Below are 19,668 nucleotides of genomic sequence, written 5' to 3'. Positions count from 1 at the left end.
TTTGCAACAAATCTAATGAAATGATTCAACAATTAAAAATTTCAATTTTGCACATTTTTTTTGATTTCCCATTTGTTTCTTTTTCTCTATGATAAAATTATTATATAACCTTATGGAAGTAAGAATAAATTACCTATATAATATATTTAAAAAATCAAATAAATTTTCATATTTCAGAGTTTTAAAACCAGCAAAAAAGCAATTCGTAGGCACGTCATGTGAAAGAGTACATAATTTAAAGGAATGTGACTGAATACAAAAGTGATTTATTTCAAATATGAATCAGATTTGTCTCTGTGTTTACTCTGTGTGCGAAATGTTTTTGTGGAATAAACACGTAACATAATTAAGGTAAAATAATTTTAAATGTGTCACACGAATTATATTTTGTTTAATTTTCTTCAACAAAAACATACTTCTAGTATAAAATACAAGAATAAAGTAATTCATTATACGAACAATATCTTCGCAACAAGATCCCTTTAAGACTATGATGATTCCAATGTCTGAGTTTTTCAAACATCAAAAATTAACAAACACATTTCAATCTCAAAAATTGAAAAAAAAAAAACAATTTCAGTCCTACATTGAAGTCTGAAAATATTGCTTGGAATGCATAGTTTTGCTGGAGAATATTGCAAATTCAAATAGCTACATTATAAAATATTGTTTTGAAAAAATGTTAGAAAGTCCTGTAATATACAATACATTAATTCCTATATTGATATTTCTTTTTTATTGTATGCAATTCATTTTTATTTAATTTGAAAATAATTTTTATCATAAATGCAAAATGAGATCAGTTTAAATTATTAAAATTATATAAAAGAAGGAAAAAAAAGGTAGAAAAAAATAATCATACACTCAAGCCAAGTAAAATCTCAAGTGTTTTCGTTTCAATTTCGAATGTAGTGTTAGTAGTATTTTTATTAAATTTAAATAATTGTAATAATTAATTTACTTTAATCTTAATCAATTTATACGCTGATATTTTAATTATTTCCACATGTTTTGAGGTCTTTTGAATTCTCGTGACAAAATCTCGTGATATCAATATAACAAAGAGATAATATTCTTTTCTTTCGTAAATTCTATGAATAATAATAGAAAAACCCCCTAGCTTTCAAATAAAAATTAAAATTTTAAGTTTAATTTTTGAAAATAACTCATTATTTTTTTTTAATATAATTTTAAATTAAACCCATTAAATAAAAAATAAATAATACCTTCATTTACAAAAAATTTTTTACTCCTTATTTTTTTTTTCACTAAAACGGAAGCACTTACTAAATTAAAAAGAAAAATAAACAATATCAAGTCAAGGGTATAATATTGGAAAATTTTTATAGAACCAAGGTAGATGTCAAATCATGAGTAACATTATACTCGTATGGAAAAATTTTTTGGATGTTCAATAATTGTTATGAATTCGAACCATAATAGTTATTTATATACTCACAATTATCTTAAATTATCTACGAAATTATATACTTTTTTCAATTGAGCGAAATGATACCTATTAAAAAAATTACCATATAAAATGTTAAAATTAATTAAAAAAAAATCATTTTAAAAATACCTATAGCATTTTTAAATTATAATTGATTTTTTTATAATAATCAAAAAAACTCTTACTTTTAAAACTCTTTTCATAATTTTTGATGTTGAATTACACAAAATTTGATATAAATGTCAATGTTAAAATCTTTTTAAAATCTTATCAAAATGGTTTAATATTCTAAATATAAAAATGTAAATTAAATAAAAATAATTATAATTTACATTTTTTTTTTTTTTCAAAATTGTGACCTAAAAATTTATGGATACTTTTTGCAAAAACACTTTTCAATTAAGTGTAGCTTATGGATTATGTTGTACGATTATGTTGTGTGATAGTTTCCTTTAATAAAAAATTGTATAATACACTTAAAATAAGTAGTTACATATATGTAGGCATAATTCTGTAATATATTAATACATACATTATGCGTTCTTGTGGCACCAAACTGCTATAGGGTACAAATAAACTACATAATATGGTTATGTTTACAAATTGCAAAATGTGATTCGGACTAGATCATTTTATTTTCAGCCCTATCATAAATACCACCCGTAGAATCTTGCGAATTAAGAGCTTATTTAAGACACCGACTTTTGAATGATCACAAATTTTACTCGTATGGAATCAGCGATATGGCAGCACTGTTTTTTGTAGTAAAATCCGTATTCAATTCCAACCGTCATCGGAGCAGAATTTTAGTAATTCGGAAATGACAATTAGTAATTACGAATTTCATATTCGGAATTACTAATTGTCATTTCCGAAAAAATTTGTCATAAAACTAAATAAATTATAGAATAAATATTTTCATAATTACAAAATTGATCAAATTTTTATTCAAATTCTGAATTTTGTTTCCTGAAATCAACAAGTACAGCAGTATATTTCCACACTTTGCAGAAACTAAAATATTTATGTTTAAAATGCGTAACAAAACACAAATAATAAATAAAATTCGCAAAAAATTTTTTTTGTTTATTAAAAAAGGAAAAAAAAGCAAAAGATTTTGAAGGGCATTCTTTTTAAATTTTCTATATAGATTAACGATATTGGACTTAACAAAAATATATCTTAAATAAATAAAACCTGTATACATTAATTGTAACAACAAAGTTGAATTCGAACCAATTTTGATAAAATATTTTATAAAAAGTATTTGTAATTTAATAATTTATTCAGTTCAACTCAAGTTTCATACACATTTCAACATATTAATTTCAATTGTTATCAAGTTCCTGTGTAAAAATTGAGAAATTTTTTTTTTAATATGATTTTGAAAGTACGTAGGTATTACATACAAAATTTTTTATTTCTTTTTTAACTTTTAAAATTTTTTTATTCAATGTTATAGATAATTTAAAATTAAATGTGAATGACAATTCTTTTAATGTATTTTTAGTTCCTGTTCTTTTGCATTTTGTTAAATTTTTCTTATGCTGAACCACATTATTATAAGGTATATGAACCTAATGAATATAATAAATTGGTACATCTTGAATTAAACAACAGAGTCCAGTGGGATTATAGAAAGTATAATAATGAAAAAAGTAGTATAACAGTTCCAGTTTCTACAATAAATAAATATCAAATTCCATTCCATCATACTGTGTATGCTGCACATTCTCTTCAACATCATCATATGTCACTTCCAGTACATGCAGCATTACCTCATAAATCAATTATTTTTAGTAAATAGTTGAATGAAGAAACAACTAAAGTACATAGATAATTTTAAATACCGATACATAGAAAATTATTAAGAGAAAATATTAAACGAGCTTTGTGTATATAAAACTTATAACATTGTGTTCATTTATAATAAAAAATTTAATTAAATTCTATAAGTAATAATAGTGTTAATTTATTAAAAATAATATAGTAAATAAAATAAAAAATAAATAAATGCTGAACTAAATTTTAGAAAATTCAATTTTTATTTTTTAAGAATGACCAATTTTTGATAATATTTAGCTTTTCTTCATCATTGAGGAAGAACAACAAAGTTATTGTTATATTATTAAGAAAAAACTGTTATATGCAATTAAAAACAAGTATAATAAAACACGCAAATTAAATTAAAAAATCTATAAATCACTTTTGAAAATTAAATTTAATATTCATATTTAGCATGAGCCCCATTAAATGATACATGGCTCTTAGTTTGGTATTCTGATTGTATATGATGATTTTTAGAAAATGATTTATTTACAAAGTGATTTGTTGGTATTTCAGTAGATGTTATCATCATTTTATTTTCACTCGAATCAATATATTTTGAATTAATAATATTTTCATATTCTACTTTAGGATTATTATAGCTTTCAATTGGTACCAAATATTTATTATCAAAGTTATTGAAATGTTTCATCGCTTCATTGTAAATTGGGCCGATTTTATTGGCAGGTTTTTCATAATGTAGTGAATTTTGTGCATCATTATTATATTGATATTGATTGTTTTGATTATTTTCAAATAAATTTTTATTATATTTGAAATTATGATTTTTAGAACGATCGAGTTCACGTTGACGAGAATTTTTAATAAAAATGTTATTATAATTTTTTGATGAAATTGAAATTGGTTCAAACATATTAGATTTTCCATTTAGAATATTAAATTTATTTTTCTCATTTCCAGTATAATCAGCAAAATTTCTTAAACCATATTGTGCATTCTGATCATAATATCCTTTAATAATATCATTATGACGTATTTCACTTTGATTTTTAGTATTCTTCTTTGTATGTTTATTAAGAACAGCATAATTAAAATCATTTTCATTAAATTCCTTGTAAATAGAAGGAACTTGTGTTCCTTGTGGATTATGCTTTATAGAAGTTAGATGATTTGGTTTGAAATGTTGAAAATTTACCATTTGGGAATGGTATGGAAATCCAAAAGATGTTGATATCAAAATGAAAAATGAAATGAACTGGAAAAATAAAATGAAAGATATTATTTAAATAAAAAATTAATTTATGTATTTTGATTTCCACAAAAATATAAATTTATTTTAAAAACTGCTTTGTATATTACGGACGAAAAAATAGACACTTACTTTAAGTTCCATGTTCTTTACTCAAAATTTTTATTGAAAATATTGAAAAAAAAAATTTTAAGATCTATAAAGAATGAATTATTTAATTAAACTGATGTAAATTAAATAATTGCAAATCTTTTTATAGTAGGTATAGAAAATTTAATTTTTTCGGAACAGCATAGCAAGTCTAATAACTATAAATATTATAACATCTTTTAAATAAAATTCATGTCGTCATTTATGTATAGGTACATCATTATTAAATTTTTAATCTAAATTGAAAATTAATAGAAGAGAATAGATAAAATATGAAATTACCTGCAGGGTATCAATCACCTTAATCTGTCTATCTAATATAATTTCATAAAATAATCAAATTAAAATCACTTCAAAATAATAATAATACCTATAAATATTTTGCATAATAAATTTATTATCCTAAATTGATTGATTTTCTATTAAGTATAAATAATATAAAAATTATATACTTTTAATATATTTACTTTATTTGGTAATAAGCCATCATTTAAATTTGTTTAAATATTTAATCTTATTTATTGAAAATTAAATTTTAAAGTTTACTTTTAAAATAGGTAAATATAGATATTATTCCTAATATAGATAATTGTTTACGGAAATAAATTATTTTCTTATTTATGCATTTCAGGAAAATTTTTTGGCCTAAAAAAATTTAATGTTTTACAAGTTAGCCTTACCTACTACTATAATATTTTTATTAAATAGTAGGAAGGTAAAAGGCACTCATACTTTGAGATCATAACATGCATATGTAGGTATTTTACATAAAAATAGATCAAAATTTGGCCCATGTATAATGATTAGATTTTGTTGTAAAGTTAAAGACATATTAAGGTCCCAAAATAAATTTTGAAAGTTTTTTTTTTACATCACATTTTCTTACATATTCTGCATTCCGATTTTCACCGATTAGAAATGTGAAAATTAAATTTTTTGTTCTGCAATCCCAACGTATTTGACAAATGAAACATTTGTGAATTGGAATTTTGAAAAACGATTTCGAGGTGTTCCATATTCTAATTTACGACACATTTTAGTCGGGTGTGATTTCGGGTAGTTGTTTCTCAGGAGCCTAAGTAAAAACAAAATTAATTTTAAAATATTGTTGTTTAAATTTATTTTAATGGAGTAAAAGTACAAAAAATACAAAACAAAAAGTTTTACCAAAGGTAACAAAATGATTTGTGGGACGAGCTAAATCAGTTGCCAAATAGTAAAGGTCAACCTGTAAAAGATTCGTCTGGTTCGAAAAAGGTATAAATATAATAAATTACGTAATTGCATTCGTAGCTGATAAAGCTAACTTGTAGCGCGTTAGGAAGAAACTGGCTTATAACAAAAAGGAAGTAAATACAATCAGTGGTGTCCCCCCTTACAATACATAAATACGTTATTACGAAAGCAGAGGATACAATAGCAAAAATAGGTGGCAGTGGATATTAATTTCAATATCGATTTGAATTCCTTCCAAATACAGAACATGAGCTAATATAATATAATTATAAAATAATACACAATAATAACAAATCGAATCGCTTACACAAATCAATAACTTAATTACAGTACTTTTACTTTTTTAATTCTGTTAATTATATACATACGTGATGTCACAGAGCTGTACAACTCAATTAATTAGCTGATAAATAATTCAACTAATAAATATTTATTTTCTCTATAATAAGAGCTATTAATTGACAATCGATATATTTAAGTATATAAAATTAAAGATGATCAAGATATCTTTGCTTGCAAAATATGTATGAATCTCTTCAAAATAACATTAATAAATCAATAATTACTTAATTAATAATATATCTAGCTTATTGAAATTTAAAAAAAAAGCCTTATTAAAGAATTTTTTACAATAATAAAAAAAAAAATAATAATAAAATAAAAATACCGGAAAATTTTTTTATTACTTGAAAATCAAGATATGAAAATCTCAATATATGTGCACATATAGTCATACATACATACATACATATATTATCTTTTCATATAGATAATGAACAAAAACAAAAGTTTTTATTTTAATGCATAATATTAAATAAACAAAAAAACATTACAAGGAGGCAAGGAGCCAATATAATGTAACAATAAATGACAGCTGCATAGTTTCGTCATTAATTTGCGTATATTTTTCTCTCTTTTAACATTTCAAAGAAAAGAATACAAAATCATACAAAATAATATACAGAGTGTATACAATTTCTACTAACAGTATTTTGCGATATTAGCAATAATTAAATAAACAAAACTTGGAAATATTTAGTTGTCATTGGTAAATATTTTATCCATTTACACATAAAGGAATAAAAGAATAGGTAACTAGTCCCATATAATATTTTTGGCGTTTTAACATCCTTTGATTTGATTCTGCTTCAGATGTTCATCATTTTTTAGTAAATCAACTCGATTCATCTCTTAATTTTCAAATCAAATCAAATTTGATTTTTTTTTTTTAATTTCTAAAATTAAAAATTGAGATTCATAAACGAAATTCAATGATAAAAAAAAAGTTTGTTTGTTTATATCGAAATTTTTGCGAAATCATGTGGAATATACATAGAACACCCTACTTATATCAAATACGATCCAATTCATAATGTAGAACACGGTCGCAATTAAAAAATGTATAATAAAATGTATATTTTTATAAAAAAAATTCAATGGTTTTCCGGTACCTTGATATGCATTCCAAAATAACTTATTCCTATAATGCAAAACCAAAATTAAGTAAAATTAAATTTATTACTTTAACAGACCGTTATTGGTTCATCACACCGTTTTAACCATGTGGGTAGGTACCTACTACACTATTACATTTTTATTTAGTGCACACTGATTTCATATTAAAAAAATTAATTTTTAACTAACTGAAAAACTTGTCTGGCTTCCTTTTTTTCCCCCATATAATGCATAAATATTGTATTATATAGGTAGTTAGAGGTTTATATACATGAACCACAAAACTCTTATAATTATATTTCAATTTAAAACCGCAAAAAAAAAAACAGTCCAGTATAATTGTAAAAAAAAATAAAAGTTTTAATAAATTATTATGTCAGTATATCGCAATTCTTTTATTAAGGATAACATTATGTATTATATACTTGGCCATTAACATATTCAAAGTGCAATATAATATTATATACTAACATATACAAAGTATTTCATACAAGATTACAAATAAGCAACATCAGTTCAATAACCGGTTCAGTTTTTCTTTACTCCGTTTTATTTAATAAAATCTATTTAAAGATATGACCAAGTAACCGATATATTTTATACGAATACACAAAATATATGTACATAAATATGTATCTATATGCATACGTACGTGATTTTAAAAATCTATAACGATAGCTGTATGACTTTGTTATATACACATACATATGCTGTAGATGTAGATATATGACATTGTTAGTTTTATATTGTATCTAGATATATCCAGATATATATGATTATATATGTTTTATATTGTATCTAGATATATATGGATGTAGTTATGCACATTTGCATTATGTATCACAATGCATTTTATTCAATATTTTCTCTTGTGATTTGACAATTTTAAATTTTAAATTTGTAAAAATTTCATGAAAACATGAAAAACTTAAGATTGATATTTCCAACTTTTAGAAAATAACATAAAAATTACCATTTTAAATTGAAAAATTACGTGATCCTTGAAAGTACTTTAGATGTAACAATAAGATTCTCCTAATTTCTTCACTTCTTGAAAACGACATTTTGTACTTTTTTTTCCAATTCTCATTGAAATACAATTTCTTTTCGGTAGTTTTCTGAAATTTCTACTTGATTCCTTCCCCATTCTATTTTCTCAAGTTACAAGTAAATTGTGTAGGTCTTTCAAATGATATTCAAACCTTAAAATTAAATAAATTTCAGTGATATTTATAAAGTGTTTCCTTTCTCCTTAAGTTCAATTTGTTGTCAAAATTCACAATAATACATAAGAAAATGTTTACATATTCTACGAAATTTAGGGTTAAATATATGATAAAATCAGATAACAATTTACAAATCGGACTCAAATTATCTAATACAGCTTAAACTTTACGTCAAAATTTAATAACTTTACTACAAAAATTATAATGAACCAAAATAAAAAGCAGCTGATTGTGAACTCGCATAAATAAATTAATTCCGCTATTTGACTTTCAAAACAATAAATCTAACAATAAATCTGATAAGAATAAAGAAATTTTTATAATTTGCCGTCAGACAAAGTATGATATCAAACAGAGTTTTCTTACACTTTCCTCAAACTCAGATTAAATTACAGATTTTGTCGTGTATGTAAATGGTAACTATAATTCTTAAATATCTAGCGGCGGCTTCCATTGCTCCATGTATGTATATTAATTCGTGCGTTCCATTTACATTTGTAAACAACTCATACGTAACCAAAACAAGTGCACCACCTAGAACAAATTAGTATATAATTTGTGCAATTACGAATTTTTTTTAATAATTTTGTAATATTTTAAATTATTTACGTTTTGAGGTTATCAGATATTTTCAAAGTCTACCTTATTTAGATTTGACATAAAAAAATTAAACTAATGTTTTACTTATATACCGAACAATTCCACGTCCATTTAGAAACTACGCATATTAGACTAGAACAGACATCCGGCCTTCCAAATGAAAAACGAAAATATTCGCATAATTTCAAAAATATTCAAAATCACGTACACATTAAATTTATATTACCTTGTGATGAAAAATCATTACAAGGAATTAAAATATTAAATTAAAAGATCAGTAAATATTTCAAGAGATTGAAAACAGATTATGAAATAAAAACAAAAAAAAATAAGGAAAATGGGTTAAGGTTGTAAGGAAAAAAACAAGAGTAATAGCAGATTGGAAAATATTTTGTAATTCGTAAATCATGGTAAGTATAATTATATAGTGTTACGCCTGTAATGCTGCAAAAATTCTTTATAAAATAAAAAAATTTAAGAAATTTTAAAATTTTCCGAAATTTTTAATACTTTATAAAAGTTATGAAAAAATACTATCAGAAACTATTTTATTTTATTTCTGATGGTATGTGATAGCTTACCACTGAAAATTAATAGGAAAACTAGATTTGAAAACTATTTTTGCATACATATTGGCGGAGACGATTTCTATAAATTATTACAACTGCATTATTTAGTAATACATTGCAAGAAGAAAACGAAATAAAGATCTATCATTGAATAGGCAATAAATTAATATTAATGTGTGGACATCAATTTTAAAAAAATCTAAAATAAATAATTTTTTTGTATGATTTTTTAAAAAGAATAAAATTTTCTCAATTTTAGTAATTTTGTCGTACCAAATGCATTGAAGTCAAAATAATAATACATTATGAGTTATGAAATTTTATCTAGCAATAATAGATTTTACCTCTATGGTAACAATTGAAAATACGAACGAATGAAAGTGTCATCTACAATTTTTACGAGAATGGGTTTATTGCATAAATAGAAGTTTTATACGTTTATCTTTCATATGCAAAAACCCGCTTTTCAAAAAACGACTCAGTTTAAGAGATAGCTTGTCTTTAAAAGGTGTTGTGTCACACTTTTGAATTATTTTGCTTTCAAAGAAGTTTAATTCTTGGTATGTAACATTCACAATAGTGGATTTTTAAAAAATTATATCAGTTGATTTATAATATAACTCTAAATGGTACCCCTTGTCGAATTTTCTGGAAACACTAAATTTTAAATTTTAAAAGTGATATAATATGTGTCTTCTCAAATTTTCTAAGAAAAATTGTTGCAGTATTTTTAGTTAAAAGTTTTTAAAGCACTTTTACAGAATCGTGTAAATTATACCAATTTAGGAAAAAGATTGCTATAATATTAACAAAACGATTATTGAAAACTGAACGATTTTCTTCTCTTCGCAATAAAAAATTAAAAATCTTGATGTTCTCAAATCTGTAAGTATTGCTTTTACATAATTATGTTTTTTTTTCTTTTTTGAATAATAATCTTTAATCCATGACTTTAAAATTGCGGAATTAAAAATTAATTACATACATTACTGCTCATGAGTTGGCATTGCTGAATTGTGTACTATATAACTTGTGTACTACTGAACAACTCTTGATTTAGTCAGGAAATATAATAAGAAAAACTTGAAAAAAAAAGTTTTCCCAATGTATTATAACGAAAACTCCTACTATTTTGATTATAAAATATAAAATTTTTTGTCTTAGACAAGTTTCAACTATACGTAGGTATTCTTGACTTTCAATGCTAGCCAAAATTTCCGCAAATATAATACTAAATTTATACTCTATTTTTTATTCGACTATTCGAAACATTGGCGTAGCGTTGAAATTTAAATCACTTTTTTTGTTATGCTAAGACATTTAAATTTCTTAATTTGAAAAACTTAATTTGAACAAAATTGAAAAACTTTTTAATTCGGTGCTATTTTGAATAGAGTGCATTAGTATAAAACTTATAAGTGTATGCTATAAATTGTCGAAATGAAATATTTACGAATATAATACAATAATAATTAAATATTATTAATTATTGTATTTTTGTACATTATAAAATATCAAAGCATTGCAACAATAGAATTTTAAATTCTAATTCTAATTATTACGGTGTAGAAAATAAAACAATAGGGGAAATAATTAAATTATTTAGGTTAATTTTTGTTTAATCCTTCAGTACCAATATTTGCACAGCTATTGCACTCACAAGCCATGATATGAGGGTGAATTTCATTTCAGTATTTCCATGGTATTATAATTAAATTTTTAATATTCATAATTCTGTCAATTTTAGTGCAAAATACCTGAAAAAATTAAAATATGAATTGAAAACATTAAATTTTGGTTTAATTTCATTTATTTTTTTTTTCATTTTTTTCATTTATTTTTTTTTTTTTTAATTTAATTTTTTTAATTTTTTTTTTTACATTTAATTCATTTTTTTTAAGTTTTTTTTACATTTTTGGTATCATTTTTCTACTTTTTTTTGTCACGTGTTTTTTTCTCATTTATTTTTCTATTCGTTTTTTTTTTCTTTTATTTTTCATTCGTAATTTTTATATAAAAAGCATATTTTTTTAATTAATTATTTTATAATATTTTCGTGTATATCGTATATATTAATTAAATAAATCTATTGTAAAAAATAAAAAACATGCACAATATATAATATATTTAGTATAACAATATAACATTTCTTTTATCTCTTAACAATTCTATTATATTTCAGAAGATGACCACATTAAAAATTGGCACATAAGATAGTTATTTTCATTTTTCTAATATTTTCATAATACATTCATCGTTTATACTTAATAACAGTTAAATATAATGCAATAATAAAAATTATTTATTTTTGAGGACATTTTATATAAATTATTGTTTTTTTACTATTATATAATATTTTTATATTAAACATATATAAGTTAAAATATAAAGACGTAAGTATGAATATTATAACAATCAATAATAATGCAATAAAAAAAATAATAATAATAATATCAACGATATTTTAATAATGACAAGTTTAATTAAATTGATTTTTTTTTTTTAGTTTTTAATATTAAAATATTTTCAAAAAAAAAAAAAAAATAAAATTTCTAATAATGATAAAAATTACCATGAGATTGGAATGATACATGATTACCAGCATAATGTGGTGGTGCTGCTCTTGCTACTTTAATAACTTTTGCTGGTACAACAACTTTAGCTACTGGTAATACTTTTGCATAATGTACAATTGGTGATATAATTTTATGATGTTCACTTGCTTCAGCAATATGTTGTTCTGGTATTGGTACTTTAATATCAGTTGGTTCACGATGTACAATTGCTGTAAAACCAGCATGTTTATCTGATTTATATTCAACAAAACGTTTGAAACCATCTGAATCAATTAATTCATAACTTCCTTCAACTTTATCATCTTTACGATGTTCTCTATGTGCTTTAATATCTTTTGTATGATCATCATGTACTGAATATGAGAATTCATATTCAACTGGTCCATCATTATTTTCACCTTCACCTTCACCTTCGCCTTCAGCATTAACATTATAGATAATAGCAAAGATGACAAATGTCAATACAACCTAAAATATTGCATGTAAAAAATATAAATCAATTATAAAATAAAATTTAAAAACAAAAAAAAAACGTATTAATAAAATTATATAAAAGAAATAATGGAAGTTATATAGAAAATGTAATTTAAAACAATTAAAAACATAAATTTAAATTTGAAATGTGTGAAGAACCGATTTGACACTATTCTAGAATTTAAATTTCCATCAATACAATTCAAAAATTTTAAATATTTAATTTAATCCTGCAGTGTTGGCTTGTAGCTCACCAATACTGCATTTAAACTTAAACTTTTTAAATTGTTCAACCGACAGTTTGCAACTGTATTTTGTATTATATTCAAATACGAGGTGGAAACTGCAAATCGCTAGTAAGTACATAGAATAACTAGCTTAGAATAACCAAAATCGCAATTTAAATTTAAATTTAAAAAAATATGTGTTAGAAATTAATTCTAACGCCATCCTCCCTAACCCGAACAGTTTCCATATGATATTTAAATAAGATAATTAATAAAATAAGTACAAAATACTATTCTAATCACAAAATTTTAAGAAAACTAATAAAATTATTACCTTTGAAACCATGTTGAATTTAATTGTTTTTTTTTTAATAACTTCTTTTTAATGAATATTTTAATTGATCCTTTTAATTTTAATTTGAAGTAGCAGCGAACACTTATAGCTTGCCAAAATACAAATCGTATTTAAATTTTTTTCTTTAATTTTTTCTTATTCTGAATATTTTAGAACATATAATTGCAATGTAAGAACTTCTTTTACAAAATTATATTTCAATATTTTAAATCTGATTTTATTTATATAATTTAAAATTTTCTTTTATATATATAAAATATTATTAGTTTTATTTTCGTTTATTGAAAAATTCGTTGAAATGATCTATTTCGAATGCAAAGTTTAATTGATGAATTATTCTGAATCTTCCATAGTTTATATACAAAAAAGTTTTCATGTCAGATAGATGCAGAAAACCAACAACGTCATCACATACAAATATTAGAGAAGAAGAAGAGGAAGAAAAACAAATCTAAATATCAAAGTTTTGCTGTTGTGGCAGTAGTTAACTGTTTTGTTACTATTGCAATTTTTCCTAAAATTTCGGAATTTTTAATTTTTTTTCTCCTGTTTTTCTTTTTTTCTTCTTCTTTTTTCCTTCAAAGTGGAAATCAATTTTTTTTAGTTCACTCTAAATTTTTAATTTTGCTCTTTTTTTTTTAATATGTGTTTCTCCTAATCTTAAAGTTTTGATTTTACTTCTTGAATATTCCAAAAAAAAAAAAAGCAGAAAAATCTATAAAGAAAAAAAAAATATTTATAATTAATAATTACAAAACATTCAATCTAACAACTTTATTTTATAAAATTGTTACATTTTACAGTTATTTATCTTTTTTTTTATTATAAAAGTGGCTACATACTTACCGTTAAATGTAAGTCATATATGAGAGCATATTAAATAGAAAATATAGGAAAAAAACAACAAAAATTTCCTAATTTTTCAACCCACCAGAAAATTCGTTTTTTCTTCTGTTTTTTATTTTATGTTTTGCTTTTCTTTAATACCGTTTCCATATTGACGTTCTATATGAAAACTTCAAAATATCGCTGTACATATATTTCTTTTTAATACACATATTTATGTATGTAAATAGACAGTACGGACATCTGTTGCTTAAAATATATATTAATGATTAAAAATTTTCTTATTTTCTTTAACTTAAATTTTATTTTTATTTTTTTATTTAGTTATTAGCTAATTTACTTAGCCGATCATTATTTATTATATTTAATTTATGTATGTATGTATGCACATAATAATAATATTAAGAGCATTTAAAACATTTGTGAATTAATTTTGAATAAAATTATATATGTACATACATATGTATTTAATGTATATGTAATTTAATTTTATACATACGTGTAATTTGATTTGTTTTGCGGTAATTTTCGATGATTGGGCAATTGTTTATTTATTAAATGTAAATAATGTTGATCCATGTGAATATGTACATATATGAATGTGTAGGAATAAAATTAAAAAAAAAAACAAATTAGAAATTTTTTTTTAAAAAAGGCATACATATGTGTTATAAAAGTTTTATTATAAAAGTGTTTTCAATTTTATAAAAAGTGAAAATAGAATTAAGAGTTCACCTATATACATATTTTATACAATAATAATATGTCAAATCTAAGATATAGTATAAGCCGCGCGAACACTTAATTGAGCCTTAAATAATATAATGCAATACTAATATACAAATGAATGTATATATAAGTAATTAAATTAAAATTGATAATTATATATTACAAAAAATCAACATATTATGTATGAATGTATGTACATCCGCAAAATGTGAATAAGAGTAGAGATCAAAAAATTTATTTTTTGCTAATTTATAAATAAAAATTTATATCACATTCTGAATTACACTCCTATGAATTCACAGCATTAAAAATTTTTTTATAAGTCTTTAATTAATGTTATACGACCATCTTAATAAATAAATCTTAAACGACTATCTTAATAAATAAATAATTAACTTATTTAAATATATCATTAATTTTTTCTTGTACTTTACTGGTAAGATTAGAAAAGATTTTTTGTTTAAAATCGATCGAAAATTAAAACTTTATTTGAAAACTAAATAAAATTCAAATCCCAATAAGAAAAAAATTTACAAAAGGAAAATTTTTACAAAAGGAATTGAAGAATATTGTTTTAAAATAGTGTAATTTTTAAATAGCGTTAATCAAATTTGAATTAAAAATTTTATTTTGTTACTTTAAAACTTTGATTTCGTAATTTCTTTTACCATATTATTATTATTATCTGTTATATAAAATTATTAATTTAAAATTCTAATTAATTTTTTTGTTACATAAAAACCGAAAGAAAATGTCAGTTTGTGAATCCTGAAGAATAAAATATAAATTTAATTATTACACAATTTACATATCGTAAATTAGATTTATAAAAAAGGGAAAATTTTGTTTACTATATGAAATTTAAATATAATTATATTACAATTAGAAACTTTATACATTAAGGAATTGAATATATGAGAGTAGAAAAGCTATAAGTCTCTTCGGAACTTTTAAAATATTTGACTTTGTTAAATTTAATCTTTATTAAATATTTATAAAATATTTGAATTGTAGCCAAAGATAGAACAGTTTTTGTATTACTTTTAACAAATTTTGCTTACTTAATAATAAAATTAAAACTAATAGTATTGAAAAAAAATTTAGAAAATTTTTTTCCTTTAAAAATAATTTATGAATTCTTGAATTAATTTTCGAAATAATCATATCATACGATTAACTCAATACCTTAAACATGTATTTCCAAAAAGACAACATTTCTTTATAAAGATTTTAAAATTGTAGTGTATATTTAAAAAAAAAACTTTACGAATTTCTTAGAGTACTACTCTTATATTAAGAGCAGATTCCAAATTTTCCTATATTTTTTTAAATTAAATTTATTTTTTAATGCAATACTACATTTCAGTTTATTATTCAAAAAGAATAATCAATTTCAATCGATCACAAATTAAATTTTTTGAAAAAAATTCGAATAATCTTTTGATTGAAATTGATTAAGTTTGAAAAATGAAAATTTTAAATTTTCATAAAACTTATTATCCTTCCTATTTCTCTTAACATTAAAATATCTTTGATTTTATTTAACAAAACAAAATCAAAAATAAAAACAAATTACAGAAAAAAATTAACAGAAATTAAAATTACACTTAATTTAAATAAAACTATACCTAGTTTTTTTTTTATTCAAATCAAAATGTTAAAAGTTTTGAATATCACATATATTAAAATAAATTCATATATAATTCCACCATATAAACATATATGAGTACATTAACATACATTATGTACGAATGATTTCAAAGCTTTTTGTCAGCAATTTCAACAGATTGCAATAAATGTTGTTGTTAAAACTAAATAAATATGAATTAAACTACCTTTTTTTGACATATCTGGAGCACCAGAATCTTGTTATCATTATAACAGTAAAGAAATACAAAAAAGAAACAAGAAATAAAAATGTTTAATAAAAAAAAAAAACCAAAAACGAAACACTTAAAAAATTGACCTCTCTTCGAAATGTGAAGTTTGGTTAAGGAAATTTTCGTAACACGTTTCATGTACCAATATATTAATCTTAGCTATACATACATTATAAGTAATTGATTTATATTTAGTTAGACTATGGTGTTATAATAATATATTTTAATTTTGAAAAAATAAATTTGTTATATTATTATACGAGTACATATATATATAAACTGTAACATGTAATTATTGAATACATTAAAATTACGAAATTATATATAAAATTCTAGAATTTCAAATTATATGTGATAAACAATCTATTAAAAAAATTAATGTATAACACGTGTAATTAATTTGATGTATACAAAATTTTTAAAAAAAAAAAATATTTGAAAAAATCAGTAGGAAGAATTGTAAAACAAATTCTTAGATATTTCCTTTGACCTTAATACAGGCCAATGACTTTTTAATTCAAGTTTACACATCCTTATTTAATTTCCTTAGATTTTTTGAATAAATTTAATGAAATAATAATAATTCATATAAGGATCGAAAATGATAAAAATATTTAATGCCTCTTCAAATTGAAAAGTATATATAAATAATTTTTGTAAGTGAAAGTAGTTATTATAAAAGAAACTAGAGCAAAAATGTAATAAAATTGGTTACACGTGGCAATTTATTTTTTAAATCGTGACGCGTATAATTGGCATAGGCTATACGTGGCAATTTACATTTTAAATCGTGACGCAAATAATTGGCATAAATAAAAATTAATTGGCATTTGAAACACATTATACACCCACTAATGAATGTTTACTAAAGTTGAATAATTTATTTATTTTTAGATAGACAATTGAAGTTAACATATCGCTTTAAGGAATCCCATCAAAAATTCCGAGTTCGTCACTATTTCTTAAATACTTATGGGTTTAATAAATGATTCTGTAGCTTTACAAATTTGAGATGTCAAGTATTCGTTTTTTTTTCTGCAATCATAATTATTCTTGTTTCTCAAATTTGTACTTTTTGATGATTGAAAAGAATAGCTCTGTTAACTTTACTGTGAAGTAGGCCCAATTGAAAATATGTTGGTTTAGTGTCAAATCTAAATCATCGTTTTAACCCCATTATCAAAAATTTTTGTTTTAGGTTTTAGCCATCAAAAAAGTGTTTTGTGATGGCTAAAACCTTGGAGTTCAGACTAAGTACGAATACTTTTTACTAGCTCTAACCCCAAAAACATTTTCCAAAACGTTTTGATTTTGAAAGTAGCATTTGACTTAATTTTTTGTATTCTGATTTGCAGCAGCGAAAAATTATTGGTTTAGGTGTCAAAATATTGTATTTAAAAGAATTAAGTGGGAAACTCTAAAAAGAAAAATAAATGAATATTAATAATAATGTTTTACATTTTATTATATACATTTAAGTATAGATATTTTCTAAATTTTTAATCAATATGCAATAAGCTAAAATCCAAAAGAAATGTTTAACGAATCAAATATATAAAATTCTATACTGTTTATGCAGGCAATATAATATTTGTAGTCAATACTTTACAATGTTTCTAAAATTTTTTAATATCATTTGCAATCATAATCAGAAATTTGAGTGCTTTTAGCAATATATTCCAAATATTTCACATATCTAAAACATTTAATATAACCAATTTCGAAATAAATTTTAAAAAATTGATTCGTTTCTTTGTCATTATTAATAATTGTTGTAATTCGTTTTATTACAATATGATTCGATTTTATTATCATTTACTTAAACTGAATAATGAGACTTAATAGTGTCGCAATCATAATTATTATAACTTTATTAAAAGTAATAGTTATAGAGAATAGGAACAATCTATCTGCCAATACAATCTACAATATATCTGCCTGCTTGTAGATGCAGTAAAAATTTTGTGAAAATAATTTTTTCTATTAAATCTAAAATTAAAATATCTGTATAAAATTTATATAAAATTACATGAAAACTATTTTGTAAAATCTTAAAATAAATTAAAATTATAAAAATGATTGACAATTTAATGGTTATTAACTATGTACTCTTATAATAATTAAACGCTATTACAAATACCATAAATTTTATAAAATATTTTCTATTGCACCAATTATTTTTTAACACCTGTTTAGTATATATGTACCTACATGCATAAGATTCTTTTAAAAAAAATTAATTTATTTATTTAGAATAATTTAACGATATTCAAAAAAAGAAAAAAAAAAATAAATTAAAAAAATTTTTAATTAATTCAAAAATTAAATTATATTCCAATAAAATTTATTAATGGAAAAAATTAATCGAAAAATAATTAGGAGTATGTTTTTTTTACAAATTAGAATGTTTAAATACTAAATATTGATACGTTATTTCATTCGTAATGCAAGACAAAGTAAAATTAAAGATAAATTTAAAATATTTAATATAAAAAATTTTAAAAGCGTTTCGAATACATCATTCGAATAAGGCCATTCATACACACTTAAAATACGAAAAAGATAGAAATTAATTAAAAACTAATTTTAATTCTCCAAGTATTTCATAGAACTATGTTTGAATAATTTTAATTTTGCTTAACTTTGAAGTATAATCGAAAAGACCTTGATTTTTGCCCAAAAAAAGTTTATTAAAATTTTTTTTTCACAATTCTGTAAAAATTTCAAATAAGCTTTATTCTGCTTACAATTTTTAATATATTATTTTAATTGCATTATAAAATAAATCATCTTGTTCTAAGTATTATACATATCAAATTCCAAAATCAAAAATTTGATTTTAATATATTTTAAAATTT

This window comes from Condylostylus longicornis, unplaced genomic scaffold (genome assembly GCF_029603195.1).
Source record: "Condylostylus longicornis isolate FDR11 unplaced genomic scaffold, ASM2960319v2 ptg000039l, whole genome shotgun sequence".
NCBI classification, from domain to species: Eukaryota; Metazoa; Arthropoda; class Insecta; order Diptera; family Dolichopodidae; genus Condylostylus; species Condylostylus longicornis.
The sequence above is the reverse complement of the archived record's forward strand: the minus strand, read 5'-3'. Positions refer to the sequence as shown.